General features: G+C 40.3%; 1 long non-coding RNA gene across 1 annotated transcript; it reads left to right on the plus strand.

Moving 5' to 3' along the window:
* Positions 1–325: 325 nt before the first annotated feature.
* Positions 326–16,666, plus strand: LOC107967680 (uncharacterized). The gene is made up of 5 exons (XR_010148172.1): positions 326–412; positions 1,361–1,493; positions 10,196–10,287; positions 15,405–15,590; positions 16,520–16,666. It is a non-coding gene; the product is annotated as an uncharacterized LOC107967680 (long non-coding RNA).
* Positions 16,667–16,940: the final 274 nt, after the last annotated feature.

The following is a 16,940-nucleotide window of genomic DNA, read 5'->3' on the forward strand; positions in this document are numbered from 1 at the left end:
TAGTTGCTTCAAGTTATATAGTAACTACAATAAGGTAGCTGGGAAAAGCCTGGACTTGTATGAATGTTTTGGAGAAAACATCGATAAATCCCCTTTTCTCTCCTGATTCCTGATCATAGTGACTGCTCAGAGTTACCATGAAATAGTTCAATCCATGATGACCCATGCACCATAGCACTGTGCTCTGTCACTGCAATAGTCTAACTAAATGTTTATGTCCCTCCAAAATTCACATCTTGGAACCCCATGGAGATGGTATTAGTAAATGGAATTTTGGAGAAGAGATTATTAGGTCGTGAGGGTGGAGCCCTCATGAATGGGACCAGTGGCCTTTTAAGCAGAAGCCAGAGGGTTGGCTCGCTGTCTTTCCACCATGTGAGGATACAACAAAAAGAAAGAAGTCCACAACCTGGTAGGGGGTCCTCACCAGAATGCAGCCATGTTGGCATCCTAATCTCAGAATTTCTTGATTTCTGGCTTAATTTAATTTTTTACCCAAAAGTCATTTCGGAGCAGATTGTTTAATTTTCATTTAATTGTATAGTTTTGAATGATTTTCTTGGTACTGATTTCTATTTTCATTGCACTGTGGTCTGAGAGTGCGGTTGGTATGATTTCAGTTCTTTTGAATCTGTCAAGAATTGCTTTAGGGCTGAGCGTATGGTCAGCTGTAGAGCATGTGCCATGTGCAGATGAGAAGAATGTATATTCTATTTTTTTGGGTGGAGTCAGAACTGTGAGAAATAAATGGTTGTTGTTTAAGCCACCCAGTCTTTGGTAATGTAATTTGTTGTAGACTCTTGACCTGACTCAGGCAGTCATCATTCAAGTGTTCAAATCCCCATGATGCCCCAGGGCATGTTGTTTCCCAGCAGGCCATGGAGCACCATCTTGTTTCCCAGCAGGCCATGCAGCAGGAAGTTGGTGCCCTCCCAGTGGGAAGGAGCCAACATCAATGTACTGCCTGCTGCTGGGGACAGTTCTCCAAGTAGCAGCCTTATTTTTCATATCCACACCACTTAACAGCTTAACTGTGCATATTAGACTTCTAACAGAGATGTCTCCCAAGGTGGAAGTGTTGTTCTCTCCCACAGAAAATTCTGCAGGCTGGCAGTCCAGGACCTCCTCTATCTTTTGATGGTAACAGAGACTAGTTTGGTGCTCATCAATCTCCTTTCGTCTTCCTGGAAACATAGAATAGTCTGCATTTCCCAGTCTCACTCATGAGTTAGTGCCTTGTGACTGGTTCTGTACAATTAAATATGAGTAGAAATAGTTTATGTTACTTCTAGGCCTGGCCCTAACATGCCTGTGAGGTCATAGTCATTGACCCTCTTCTTTTTCCCCTCTTCTTTTAAAGAGACTTTGGAGGACATGTATTGTATCTGGCAGCTTCACAGAAACCTTTGAGACCTGAATCACCCTTGGGAGGAGAGCTGTCAAAAAGAGCACAGTGTCTCATGCCTGTAATCCCAGCACTTTGGGAGGCCGAGGTGGGTAGATCACCTGAGGTCAGGAGGTAGAGACCAGCCTGGCCAACATGGTGAAGCCCCATCTGTACCAAAAATACAAAAATTAGCTGGGGATGGTGGTGGGGGCCTGTAATCCCAGCTACTTGGGAGGCTGAGGCAGGAGAATCGCTTGAACATGGGAGGCAGAAGTTGCAATGAGTTGAGACTGTGCCATTGCACTCCAGCCTGGGCGACTACAGCGAAACTCCATCTAAAAAAAAAAAAAGAAAAAGAGCTGCCTGACCTCCTTTAGATTGTTAAGACACTGAGAAGGGCATATTTGTTGTAGCAGCCTGTGTTCATCACCCTGACTACACTTCTCTGCCCTCCTAGGGAAGGATCTTGTCTTCAGGTCCTCTGAATGCCCACTCACGAGGCCAGAGCTCCTTGTAGAGTCATATTCATATTCTTGGCAGCTGAAAGGAAGAAGGATGCACCCTCCTGCTAAGTCAGCTACGTTGAAAAGAGCCTTCAACTATTAGTTGAGTGTCTTCCACACTGACAATCAGAAGAAATAGTCTTAGGGTTTCAAAATTGTTTAACCTTTAAAAGTGGTCCACGTATTTCTCAAATTTGAAAACCATGACCTTTGTTCACCTATTTTTCCCTCTCTGTATTCCTGAATATTAGTTGTTTCAAAAAGAAGGAATATCTAAATATTTCAGATTTATCCTAAAAGAAGTCTTGTCTCAATGCAGATGCAGACTGCTTAATTCTGTCTTTCCCTCTATGGTCAGAAGGAAAAAAACCATTATGGGGTCAGTGTGTTCTGAGTGGGTCATCTGTGTGAGGTCATCATATTTTTCAACCTGGATATCACCTGAGAATTCCAAGGTTCTCTTGAAGCATTATATTTAATTCATTGTTAGTTATTTTAGAAAATATTTTCCTGCAAGTATTTTCTTGGAACAAACTGTTTTATGAAAGTCCATGTACCATATAATTTGCACTCCAACTAAAATTACTTTTCTTCATAATAGTTAGGCTTTTGCAGGTGCTTGTTTGTTTGGTGAACAACTGTGGAACGGACAAATGATGCTTCTAGAAAATGTGTTTTATTCCATGAGTAGCATTATTTGGGTTAGAACAAGATTTTTAATGAATATTGTCAAACTGTCAGTGTACTTATACCCTCCTTCTTTCTCAAGTTGTCATTCAGCTAAAACCTAAGTTTGACTTTCTTTCACTTGTTCTTTTATTTCTTCAAGCATTTCCTTTTTGCTTACTATGTGTCAGATACTGATCTAAGAACCAGGGAGATCACGATAAATGATATGGGGTCTTAACTTTACGGAATAGATCAGTGAAATTTATTTCTTTAGAATAAGACATAAAACCCAATGTAGGCTTAGTACTCAAAAAGAGTTCTTATTAATTACAATAGTTGCAATCACATTCAGTGTTGGAGGTAGCCTTTGGCAGTGATTCTGTGGGAGGCATGGAGTTGAGCAGCCAACCTCTCCCCTCCTAGCTAATGTGGGTTATCAAGGCATTTCCTAGGTTAGAATAGAAATGAGGCTCCCTTAGCTGTCTCTTGGAAAGTCCAAATATAGGAGGGGGCTTTGAATGCATCTCTTTGAATGGATGTGTAGAATCAATATTGTGAAAATGACCATACTGCCAAAAACAATCTATAAATGCAATGAATTCTCATCAAAATATCACCACCGTTCTTTGCAGAACTAGAAAAAACAATCCTAAAATTCATATGGAACCATAAAAGAGCCCACATAGCCAAAGCAAGATGAAGCAAAACAACAACAACAACAAACAAATCTGGAAGTATCACATTACCCGACTTCAAACTATACTGTAAGGCCATAGTCACCAAAACAGCATGGTACTCATATAAAAATAGGCATATAAACCAATGGACAGAATACAGAACCCAGAAATAAAGCCACATACTTACAGCCAACTGATCTTCAACAAAGCAAACAAAAACATACAGTGGGGAAAGGACACCCTATTCAACAAATGTGCTGGGATAATTGGCAAGCCACATGTAGAAGAATGAAACTGAATCCTCATCTTTCACCTTATACGAAGTCAGCTCAAGATGGATAAAATATTTAAATCTAAGACCTGAAGCTATAAAAATTCTAGAAGATAGCATTGGAAAAACCCTTCTAAACATTAGCTTATGCAAAGATTTCATGACCAAGAACCCAAAAGCAAATGCAGCAAAAACAAAGATAAATAGATGGAACTTATTAAACTAAAAAGCTTCTACACAGCAAAAGAAATAATCAGCAGAGCAAATAGACAACCCACAGAGTGGGAGAAAATCTTCACAGTCTATGCTTCTGACAGAGGACTAACATCCAGAATCTACAAGGAGCTCAAACAAATTAGCAAGAAAAAAAATCCCATTAAAAATTGGGCTAAGGACATGAAGAGACAATTCTCAAAAGAAGATACACAAATGGCCAACAAACGTATGAAAAAATGCTCACCACCACTAATACCAGGGAAATGCAAATCAAAACCGCAATGCGATACCACCTTACTCCTGCAAGAATGGCCATGATCAAAAAATTTTAAAAAATTGATGTTGGCTTGGATGTAGTGAAAAGGGACACTTTTACACTTCTGGTGGGAATGTAAACTAGTACAATCACTATGGAAAACAGTGCGGAGATTCCTTAAAGAACTAAAAGTACAGCTACCATATGTTCCGGCAATCCCACTACTGGGTATCTACCCAGAGGAAGTCATTATATACAAAAGACACTTGCACATGCATGTTTCTACCAGTACAATTCGCAATTCCAAAAATATGGAACCAGCCCAAATGTCCATCAATCAGCGAGTGGAAAAAGAAAATGTGATACACACACACACACACACACACACAAACACACACGCACACCATGGAATACTACTCAGCCATAAAAAGGAACGAAATAATGATATTTGCAGCAACCTAGATGAAATGGGAGACCATTATTCTAAGCAAAGTACTCAGGAATGGAAAGACAAACATCATATATTCTCACAAGTTGGAGCTAAGCTATGAGGATGCAAAAGCACAAGAATGATACAATGGACTTTCCAAACTTGGGGGAAAGGGTGGGAGGGGAGTGAGAGATAAAAGACTACACATTGGGTACAGTGTACACTACTCGGGTGATGGGTGCACCAAAATCTCAGAAATCACCACTGAAGGGCTTACTCATGTACCAAAAAAAAATTAATTAATTATTTAAAAAGTCCGTGCAAGCTGGCCCTTCTCTGCCCATTGCATGCTCTATTCTTCCTTTAAATCTTAGAAGTAGTGCCAATTTCCTCATTTTCTTAGGAAGAGCAGCCAAGCAATGCTTTTTGTTTTGCCTGTTTGCTCATTTGCTCTTCTGCTTATACTCATACTGGCAAGACATTCAGTCCGGATGCTTATCTAGGCACCTTCTGAAGCAAAGAGTTTCCTTCCTTGGAATACTTCTGCTGCTACCTCTTAAGTCGATAAGACTTGGTTACCATGCTTTTCTTTGCTTTTTTATTCTCTCTCTCCTTTGCTGCCTGGTTTAGGGCTGATTAATGTTTATTCTTTTGTTTTTCCCCTCTTCCCATCTGTAGTTTGGACGTTTGATTTTGTATTTCTATTCTTTAACTAGCTGAATTTTGCTTTGTTATATTGGATTATTCCTGTAATTTCTGATTATAACTTTTTGATTGTCTTACCTGTGCTAGGGTGCACTGAATACCTGCTGGAGGAGGGGCTTGTTCAGGGCCGCCTGCCACAGACACATAAACACACAGACACTTTTAGTCAACATGTGGGTCTCCAATTTTCTGAGGCAGCTTTTCATTTCTTTTCCTCTGTCTCCAGTTCCTTTGTGCTTCTTAATTGTCCCCAGCCGAGCAAAGCCTGGAGGTCTGCCCAGGGTTCCCATCCGCCAGAAAGGTCTGAGGCCACACCTGCAAGGAACCGGAGCTTTCACACAGGTTCATAAAGGCTTCCGACTAGACACTTCCTTTGCAGCAATTGCAGCAATTTATGACTTTAAATACAGTGTGGAAAACATCAAAACAAACCCTTTGCATAGATATTCTTTTTCATTGCTTGCCTACAGCTGTCTTGCAGTGAGGCAGGAAATGATGCTACCTGCTTTGACTACTTTTACTTTTCATAATGCCTAGAAATAAGCTATTTTAAAGGGTTGTATGGACTAGAATGTTTTATCAAAAGCAATTTCCACTATGAATGATTTTTAATGTCTCAACTCTAAGATATTTTTTAGTTTTAGCACTGATATTTTAGTTTTGCATTGTTAATTTGTTTTATTGATATTAAACATTTATATTGTATTGCTTGAAGTCATTTGGAAGTTTATTTGAAATTGAAATTGTCAAGTAAAGTTAGGTAACGGGATTGCACCAGATTGCTGTGTGCAGCGATTTTATGATTTCACTTCTTCCCCTTTGAGTCAACTGTGTTCTGATAAATCTGGACCTAAATCTGTGAACATTCTATCTGAGCAAGGAAACAGAATAGGGTGATAATTACTTTACTCTGAAGTGGCAAGACCCACAAAGGGCTGCTACAGAGGCTTGTTCACGTTGTACCCTGACCAACACTAACAAGTGATACAGGAGCTAAAAAGAAATTATTTAGGCAGTTAGTGAGCAGAAGAGAGTCCTCAGTAAGGCTTCTCTTTTAACAAAAAGCACACCCTAAATCATTTCTTTTCTCACAAAGAACAGCCTGTACAACTGAGCTGCAGACATAAATAAGCAAACTGGAAGCTTGCATAGGTAAATGCCGGCAGTTGTGCCAATAGAAAAGGGATACCTGGAAGCCAGGTATATTCAACGTGGAGGGTCCCTCTTTCCTTTTCTTTGTCACCAAGTGTGCAGTAAAAAGCAGGCAACATGGCACTGGCCAGGTAGAGAACCAGCTGCATAATAAAGGAGTAGGGTGGGTTGGCCAGCTTCTTTGCAAGCTATGCAAATGGCACACCTGGTCTGACCAATCTCTAGTGCTCTGTATTAATCACACACCGCCTCCTCAAGCTCATCTATAAAACCCCATGCATTTCATTGTGGAACCAGAAGATCCAGTGGGGAGCACTTCTTTCTTTGCAGGAGAAAGAGCTTTTTTTTTCTGTTTTCTCTCGCCTATTAAACCTCTGTTCTTAAACTCACTTCTCATGTGTCCACGTCCTCGATTTCCTTGGCATGAGATGGAAAACTTTGGGGATTTACTCCAGACAATGATGCTGCTTCAGAAGCATCTTTTATATGATCACGTATGTGAATGGTGCCTCCTTATTTGAGTAGTGCACAACCTATGCAACTATATCTGGTGACCTTCACAGCATTTCCATTTCCAGCCTTTTCTCATTATGCTTTTGTTATTTCCTCACTTAGAAAGCCCTCATGCATCAAATACAGAAGTGTCTACTGAGAACCTGCCTTGCAATTGTCCCTTTGTTGGGATCTAATGACAGAGCCATGAACATAATGTTATCTCAAACTTCAAAGATTTCCAGTCTGCTGCAAGAGGCAGATGTAAACAGCAACTTTCTGTTAGTTATTGGCAAAGAAATGGTACACTGGGAGCTAAACCTATGGTACCAAGAAGTAATAGGAAACAGATTCCTCACCCCTGAGCTGTGAGACAGGCCACATGGACATTTCAAAACCAACAATGACCAGTGAGGTGACTCAGCCTTGTTGAAGATAAGTCAGGGTAGGGCAATGGAGGACTGGAAAGAAGGGTTTCTTTGGACAGAGCTGGGCTTCCGGTTTCACCTCACCTCCAGCAGGAAGCACGGGGAGCCAGCCCCTAAGCCCAGGCCAGTGGGAACAACTCCACCAGCACTTGAAGGCCTGGCCATGTGTCCCACGCAGTGAGGCAGGCACAGAGGACAGGTGCCCGACTCACATTGAGAAGGCGAGAAAAAGCTAGGGATGGCTGAACAGAGGGCTGCACCAGGGGGAACAGGGGAGAGAATGTGTCCCTCTGTCATGGGCTAAAGTTGTGTGACTCTTGGAACCCACTGTAGACCCCATTATAGATGTAAAAATACCTGCCTGGGGATGCTTAGAATGAAGTCCTGCCCAAGAGGACAGCATGCCTGGGTAAAAAAGACACCAACTATTTTGCTGGTGGCAGAAGCTAAGGGGGCTAGATGTAGATCACAAAGGAAAGAAATTCATTTCTTTCTTTCACAAATAAATTGTGTTTCACCAAGAAAACACAATTTGTGTGATTTATACAAATGGTAGATCACAATTTACCTGTTCCAAGAAAATTTGGCTGGATGGCCAAGAAGGGGCAGAGCTTCATGACAGATAATCTAGGTAAGAATGATCCAGACCGAGTGCGGTGGCTCACGCCTGTAATCCCAGCACTATGGGAGGCAGAGGTGGGCAGTTCACCTGAGGTCAGGAGTTTGAGACCAGCCTGGCCAACATGGGGAAACCCTGCCTCTACTAAAAATACAAAAATTAGCTGGGTGTGGTGGTGGGATCCTGTAATCCCAGCTGAGGCTCCCGAGGCTGAGGCAGGAGAAACGCTTGAACCCAGGGGATGGAGGTTGCAGTGAGCCGAGATCACACTATTGCACTCTAGCCTGGGTGAAAGAATGAAACTCCTTCTCGAAAAAAAAAAAAAAAAAAAGAAAGAAAAAGAAAAAAAAGGAATGATCCAAACTAAGTTAGGTGGTGTCCTGCAGTAGAGAGAATGGTCACTCCAGCACACATTCAAGAAAGAGTTAGGAATAAACATCATCCTGCGTTCAACCTTAAGAATCCCCTTCTCCATTAAGATTTCCAGGGGGTTCCCATCTTCCTCCTGTTTCCTGCATTTTGAGTGTGAAATATTTTATTTATTAAAATTAACAATTGAATTTTAATATTTAGTATACTTCATTGAGCCTGAAATACCAACTATAAATTACAATATTATTTTTATGGACTACAAAGGATGAATACTGTCAATTCTCATTCAGATGCCGTTCAAACATAAGATGGTTTGCAATTTCTGTGATCTTAAGGTGTGACAAAACATGAATTTTAGAATGACTGAAATATGTTGTTACTTTGATTTTTATGTTTACCTGATTTCTCTCTCCAGCAAATCTATGAGTTACTTGAGAACATGGACCATGATTTATATTGCTGTAAACGTATAGAATAGGTGGTAAACTCATGGATAACAGATTATTTGAACTATAAGTCAGACCACTTGAAAGGAATATCAAATGTTTTAACACGTCATGAGGCACTCTCACCATTTTAATATGAAAATATAAATTTTTAAAAAGAAAACCTGAAAAGGAAAAACATGGCAAGGATAATTGCTTTAAAAACATCAAAGATGGGCAATTACAAATGTACAGATTCAAATAACCCAATACGGCTTGTTATATAAACAATTCCCTAACAATTTCCCATGGTATTAGTCATGGTTCTCTAGAGAAGCAGAACCAATAGGGTGTGTGTGTGTGTGTGTGTGTGTGTGTGTGTGTGTGTGTATACAATCTGCCCTCTGCAAGCTGGAGACCCAAGAAAGCTGGGGGTATAGTTTGAATCCCTGAGATCCTGAAGCCGATTGTGTAGATTGAAGTCTGAGTCTGGAGGTCTGGGAACCAGGAGCATAGAGGGCAGAAGATTAATGCCCCACCTTAAGCAGCAGGCGAAGTTAATTCAATTTTCCTCTGCCTTTTTTCCAATGTAGGCCCTCTGTGTATTGGACCGTGTCCACCTACCATGAGGAGGATGTCTACTTTACTTAGTTCATGGATTCACATTCTAGTTTCTTCTAGAAACACCCTCACCAACACACGAAGAATAATGCTTAACCGATGCATTAGTCCATTCTCACACTGCTGTAAAGAAATACCTGAGACTGGGTGATTTATAAAGAAAAATGGTTTAATTGGCTCACAGTTCCACAGGTTGTACAGGAAGCATGGCGGCGTCTGGGGAAGCCTAAGAAAACTTTCAATCATGGTGAAGGCGAAGGGGAAGCAGGGACATCTTGCATGACCAGAGTGGGAGGAAGAGCGAGATGGGGGAGGTGCCACACACTTTGAAACAACCACATCTGGTGAGAAGTCACTCACTAGACAGTACCAATGGGGGATGGTGCTAAACCATTCATGAAAACTCCACCCTCATGAGCCAATCACCTCCCATCAGGTCCTGCATCCCACATTGGGAATAGTAATTCAACATGAGATTTGGGTGGAGACACAGATCCAAACCATACCAACCTGCTATCTGGGCATCTCATGGCCCAACCAAGTTGACACATAAAAGCAACCATCACACTCACATTTCTCTACTCAGAGATAGGCATTTTCTACTCTTTTAAGCTATTTTGTTTTTAAAGTGATTTCTACATCGTAATATATTTTGAGTATATCCCTAGGTCTTCATCTCTTCTTTAATATTTTCTTCTCTCTACATGGCCTCTAATTTCTAATAAGGGGATCCTTTTACCTCTCCACTTCAAATGATTTCTGTAGACCTCAATCCTCTTTGCAGTACTAGCTCAGCAACTATGTTAAACACACTCTCACTCACTCACCTCATAGAAAATGACACATCTGCCAAATGATGGGTTTTTGGTATGTTTTACAAGTTTTACACTAAATAAGCTCAAAATGTGTTGGGCAAGTTAAAAAGAAACATTACAGGGAAAGTTTCTACCCCTCCCTTTCTCTGCTTTGCAGTGTTTGGTCTATGGGAGAGAGAAGAAAAGAGAAAGAGAGAACGAAAAGGGGAAATGGTACTGTAAAATATGATGAATTCACCCTTGTGGATGGTAAGCCAGCCATCTTTTAAAATTATAATCCTCTATTTGCATTTTCTAAAGACATATATTATTTCACTCCAACAACTTTACCCTTTCTCCAAAGCTATAACCTCACTTTTATTTTCCTAAAAGTTGCCTTTTATACTTTCTTAGAAACTCAAATTTTATCTTAAGTTTACAGTGATTGCTATCTTGTTCCCTGAAAAATGAGGGTTAAGGGGAAAAAAAACACGGATGACTGAGCTCACGAGATCTTACACAAAGAGATTAATTGCTACCACTCTAAGGACTTGGGTAGAGTATGAGATGAGTAATCCGCAGAAGGCGGAGGAAACCAGAGCTGGCAGTGTTTCAACGGTCGAACATCTGGGCATTTGTAAATATTCTCGCACTGGGATGGTAAATTGGGAGCCACCATCTGGATGTTAGGCTAAAATTTTCATTTTTTTAAGATGGATTTTTAAGACCGCTATATAAAACCTTCCAGCTTTTCTCTTCATTCTTCTAGTTTTTAGTAGCAGCAAGGCATGTTGCAATAAATTCCACAATATTTTAACAATGCGATAGTGGGTCTCTCTTTATCCCACAACTGCCTGTAGCTTGTGATTACACAAGTCTTTACTGGATTTAAACTTTGATATGCTCCTGTCCCCCAGGCTGAATTTTCTTTTGAAGTTTCCATGCAGTTAATACTGATCTTGTTCTTAAAAACGTGTCTGGGATTCACCTTCTAGATGGTGTCTCTACCACAGACAATCTTTTGGTAAGATTCCAATTCCTGTCTGTTGCTTCTGTTCCTAGATGCTTTTTTTTTGTGTGTGTGTGTGTGTGTGTGTGTGTTTTAATTTATGAAGTTGTTCTGAAATGTCTTTAGACCCTTAATGCCATCAGCATCTTTAAGAAGATTCTAAACACATCTTTCTCTAAACTTTTAGGAGGGATGCTGTGGTGACCCCAATGCCACGATGGGTGTAATCCGGTCCAAAATAATTCAACCATCACAAACTGTGGGTTTAAGTTTCTTAGCACACTTAGTTTACTTGCAGTCCCTGGGAGGAGGTGTGCATTTTTGTCCCACAAAGCCTGCTCTGAGGAGGCAAGGAATGTTTTCCTTTTAGCGTTTGCTGCCTCACCCTGGGTCTTATTTGTGACTTTCTGAGCAGGCTGAAATGCGTGGGTGAGTCCAACTGAATGTCTTTCTTCATGACAGCCACCGACAAGGTGAATGGAAAAGAAAATGGAAAAGAGAGAGGGTGTATTAGTCTGTTTTCACGCTGCTGGTAAAGACATACCAGAGACTGGGTAATTTATAAAGTAAAAGAGTTTTAATGGATTTACAGTTCCATGTGGCTGGGGACGTCTCACAGTCATGGTGGAAAGAGAAAGGCACTTCTTACATGGCTGTGGCAAGACAGAATCAGGCAGCCAAACAAACGGGGTTTCCCCTTATAAAACCATCAGATCTCGTGAGACTTTTTCACTATCAGGAGAACAGTATGAGGGAAACCACCCCCATGTTTCCATTATCTCCCACCAGGTCCCTCTTACAACATGTGGGAATTATGGGAGCTATAATTTGAGGTGAGATTCGGGTGGGGACACAGCCAAACCATATCAGAGGGAGAGAGAGACACACACACAGATTGTCTTCAGGAAGTCACCCTATGCAGTCTAAAAAGGGGAGGCATGAATAATCCAACACTTGTTTAGCAAATTATCAATAAATAACCATAAAAATGGGCAACCAGCAGCCCTTGGGGCTGCTGTGTTGCTGCAGGGTCTATGGAGTAGCCATCCTTTTATTCCTTTACTTTCTTAATAAACTTGCTTTCACTTTATGAACTTGACCTGAATTATTTCTTGAATGAGATCCAGGAAGCCTCTCTTGGGGTCTGGATCCAGACCCCTTTCCAGTAACACTAAGAACTCGCTCATCCTCTCTTGGCAGGTCCTGGCCAGGTGGTCCTGAGGATCCTGCCAGGAAGAGATGACTGCTCCTTGGCAACTCTTGTTTTGTTACTGGCCTTGGGACAATTTCAGAATGGAGATATTTTGACATCCTCGGTATGTGAACATACTGAGGAATGAATCAGCAACATTTATGTCATCAACTGGGCCATGGCTTCCAAAAGATCGGAGCCCTTTGCGTTGGCAAATACACCCTATCTCATTGATCTGTGATAATTCATGGGAAAACACACAGCTCTCTGCACATCATCTGTCCTATTTTTTCCTGTCTCAATCTTGGAACTCTAAACAAAAAGCTGTCCAGTTATGATGACTGTGAATGGCCCACAACTAAATTACAGGGCGTGAGGTTATCAGAAAGGACAATGTTTTACACAGGCCATGCCATGCTTGCGTGTGAGATTGGAGATGCACTGCCGCAAACTCAGTCCTGGTTCAAATCAGTAATCATTACATTAGCTTTACACATTTTGAGTATTAAAACACATATCAATGGGTAGAGAATAATATTAAATTTGCCAAATGTATAGTTTGACGAATTGGCTTCAGATCCCTACAAAAAGAAAAAGAAAAGCCTTCTGGCATTATATTTTCATAATTGATTTTATTTTTATTTTTAGATGGAGTCTTCCTCTGTCACCCAGGCTGGAGTGCAGTGGCACAATCTCAGCTCACTGCAACCTCCGCCTCCTGGGTGCAAGTGATTTTCCCGCCTCAGCCTCCTGAGTATCTGGAATTACAGGCATGAGCCATCTTGCCTAGCTAATTTTTGTATTTTTAGTAGAGACAGGGTTTTGCCATGTTGGCCAGGCTGGTCTTAAACTTCTGACTTCAAACAATTCACCTGCCTCAGCCTCCCAAAGTGCTGGGATTACAGGCGTGAGCCACCATGCCTGGCCTAATATTTATTTTCATCCTTCAGTTGATTATAATGAATCTTTACCTTTAATTTGAAGTGAGAATATGCTAAAAATATATAGATATCATCTTTATTGTATTGAACCAACTAATTATTTTTAAAGCACGATTTATACTTTAGAAAAAGAGTATCCATGTTCTTTTCTTAAATTAACCAAGTCCTTGATACAAATACTCTCCAAACTCTATCTTCATGCATAGTACTCTACTGAGAATTTTGGTAGAGTAGTTCTTGATCTTCAGAAAGTCGTAGTACATTTGTATGTTTATATATATATATATTTTATAAATTTATAATGTGTGTATATATAAATGAACACTTGCAAATATATAGTATATAAATGTAAAATACTTATAACATGTACTTAGAATAATAGAGCAATTAGAAATATTATTTGAATATTATTAACGTGCTAATTTTTAATAATATAATAATAATTGAGGAACAATTAAGTACCAGGTATTGTGCTAATTGTTTAATATGCATTATCTAATTTATTCCATCCAGCAATTATTCCATCCAGCAATAATTATTAATTATTACTATTAAAAACAGATGTAGTTATTATACATCTATTTTAATAGTTATTGGACTGAATAAATGCGATGTATGCCTGGATGTATAAACAGCTACAAACACAGAAGAGTTCATGCACAGAAGCCTAGGTTATTGTTATACCTATTTTACAAATGAGAAAAAAAGAAAAGTTGATTTGTCTGAGGTCATACAACTAGTATGCAGCAGCTGCCAGAATGAAATCCAGTTCCCTCTGACTCCGAAGCTGTGCTCCTCACCAGGGTAGAGAGAATTAGAACAGTCCATTCCCCAGAGCAGAAACTGTGGGTAGGCACCAGGAGGGCCACTTGAAGTGGCGTCTGTCATTCAAGAAGGATCTTGAAGACGACTCACAGCATTATCTTCCAGGGAGACCGTGTCCCCAGAAGGATGGAAAAAAGACAGCTGGCAGCCATAAACCAACCTTAAAACACACACATAGGACCTGGCAACAAAATCTGCAGTGCACTGCGAGTCACTGTGTCTTAAGGGGTATAATTATATGTTGCTAGCACAAGTACATACACATACATTCATCTATTTAAAGTATTAATTTAGAGATTGTAAGCATTTGAAATACACGACAGTTTCTGTAATCCTATATTAGCATTTCGCCATTAAAAAAAAAACCAGCTTATCAGGTCAAGAAATAGAATCATCTGGGCCTTCACCCACCTCTGATGGCCTGATCCATGAGTAAGCTGCTGATGCTGGGACGGAAATTGCATGTAAATGATGGGGACGTTGGTGCTGGGGAAGTGGAGTGAAACTGGACATGTTCAGCATTTGTTCGTCCAAATATAATTCCAGATGTGTAACCACCTACAAGCACAGGAGAGTCCATGCACAGAAGCCCAGATCCCCAGCAGCCTCATCTTCCCTTGAGCAAAACTTTTCTTCTCCATCATGAGATGAAGGAACCCCAACCCCTCCATCAGGTAGAGAGGATGCTGGGGAAGAAAGGGGCCCTCTGCCTGCACAGGTCAGCGAGCGGCAGCCGACAGGGAGAGGTCACTGGGCAGGCAGAGTGGCCACACCCATATCCCCAGTTCAGCAGCAGTGTCCTGAAGATCCCACAATCCAAGTGGCAGGTGGAGGTGGAGCTGCCCAGCCCTGTGGCTCAGAGATGGCCGGCAGACACCCGCCCAGGGACACAGCTCAAGATAACCCTCAGACTTGACAGACAGTGCTGGTCTCAGCCACACAGTTATTCCATTGAGCCCTTTAATATCTTTCACTTCAGGAATCAAAACATTTAGTGTGCTCCATTTTAATCAGAGACGGGGCTGTGCCTCCTATTTGGATGCTATTTCAAAATAAATAAAATATTGCCCACAGCAGGTTTGACACATATTTCAAAAATTGACTGCTGAATGGTGATATTGTTTTTATGTGTTTTTAAAAGGATGGTGTTTTTCAGGTTTAAAGCATTAATTGGTCAGAGTGTATATCTTAGCTTCTGAACCTGAAACACTGTTTGATGTAGCGATTGAAGCGTTAAAGCAATTTCTCCTGAAACTCTATAGATCTCAGTTCCTGTTCAGTGTTTCTCTAAACAAAATGTTAGAAGGCAAATGTTCTATTTTCTAAGGTGGAATATTAGTTTTAGTGTCAGGTATTTTCTAAATGAAGTGTTTGTTACTTTCTCTGAGGTTTAAGTAAATGCTTTTTCTTTGATATGTAGGTACTTTGAAGATGTTTCCACTTCCCTTCGAAGGTGTTCAATGTCCGTACATAGAATGAAAGGTGCCACCTTCTCCAGCATGAGACATATCCCCATGTGATCCCTTACCACGCAGACTCCTGGCTGAGTTAGGAAGAAAGAACAGAAGTCAATGCATTCCATTTATTTTCAAGGCACACCCAAAAAGTATGAACTTAGATATTTCACAGAGCTTCCAATTTACCTGCCTGTATTTACAAAATAAGTGTATGATTTCTCCCCAAACATTATTTTTTGCAAGTTACATGCCAATAACCACCACTGAACGTAAGCTGATATTTTTACTGAATGAAGGATTGTGAATTATCCTTGTAGCTTTCTTTGACTTCATTACACATTTCAATTACTTCTCTAAACACTGACTGCCCTCATAAAATATCTTTAGTTCTTTTCCCCTATGAAATGTGCTGCCAATAATAATGTTTTACTAGAAAATAATGCAATAAATTAGCATGATCACAACCTAGAATTATATAAAATAATATTTGCTTTGTATTCAAGTGAACCTTTCCATGGACAGAAACAAGCACCTTGTCATATTTTAAGTAAACATTAATTATGAAAAACAAATTATTTGCAAGGAGGCAATACAAAAGTGGATGCTGGAGTTCTATGTTAGAGTAAATATCTGACAGATTTAATATGGAACTTTCTTTTAAAGTCTTAAGTTTTCAGTGCTCCTATTGGCAAATGATGTATTAGACCTAGTAACGTAAAACACAATGAAATAGATTGTATCTACTGGAAACATTAGTACTCATTAGATCTGATAACTGTGAGTCTAAATGTGAAACCTCTACTTTATGAATTATCACAGATGGTATTGTAGATGATGTCTTCACGCTCTTTTGCCAAATAAACTCCTTATTAAAGGCGGCCATGAGGATGATTAAAACAAAATTTAGGGCAATGGTTACATTAGAGGAAAGCAAGGGAGGAGAAAATTAGAGAAGTGCACCCAGGAGGCATGAGCAGTATTCGTAATGTTTTATTTCCAAATTATACCTTATGTGCACCACCATTTGTTATATTATTCTTGATATCTATAACAAGATATTATGTGCGGATTCTTTCAGGACTCAGAAAACGATGGATGGCAAGTACTCCCCCTTTCCAAAGTGAGGTGCTGACCACTGGTAATGCAGTAAATCTTGAGGGTATCAAAGGATTGAAATGGAAGAGCCCTGAAAATTGGACATTAAAAAGGCATTAATTTCAAGAGCATTTTCTCTGTCCTGTAATTTCCCCTCCAGTATGAGATTGTGGTGGGAAGATGCACCTCTCCACTTCACCAGGTGTGAGATGAATTTTGTTTCAATTTGATGTCACTCAGAAATAGATCCTGAGACAAGGTTTCAAGTTCTCAGGGTTTATGTGGGAGATAATCCAGAAAGCATTAGTGGAGAAGTGGGAAAGTGATACAGGAAAGAGAACCAACAAAGGATGTGTTACCCCACTGATGTCAACTGGAGTAGGATCCCACTAGGATATGCATGG

The sequence above is a fragment of the Pan troglodytes genome, chromosome 10 (genome assembly GCF_028858775.2).
Source record: "Pan troglodytes isolate AG18354 chromosome 10, NHGRI_mPanTro3-v2.0_pri, whole genome shotgun sequence".
Taxonomy (NCBI): domain Eukaryota; kingdom Metazoa; phylum Chordata; class Mammalia; order Primates; family Hominidae; genus Pan; species Pan troglodytes.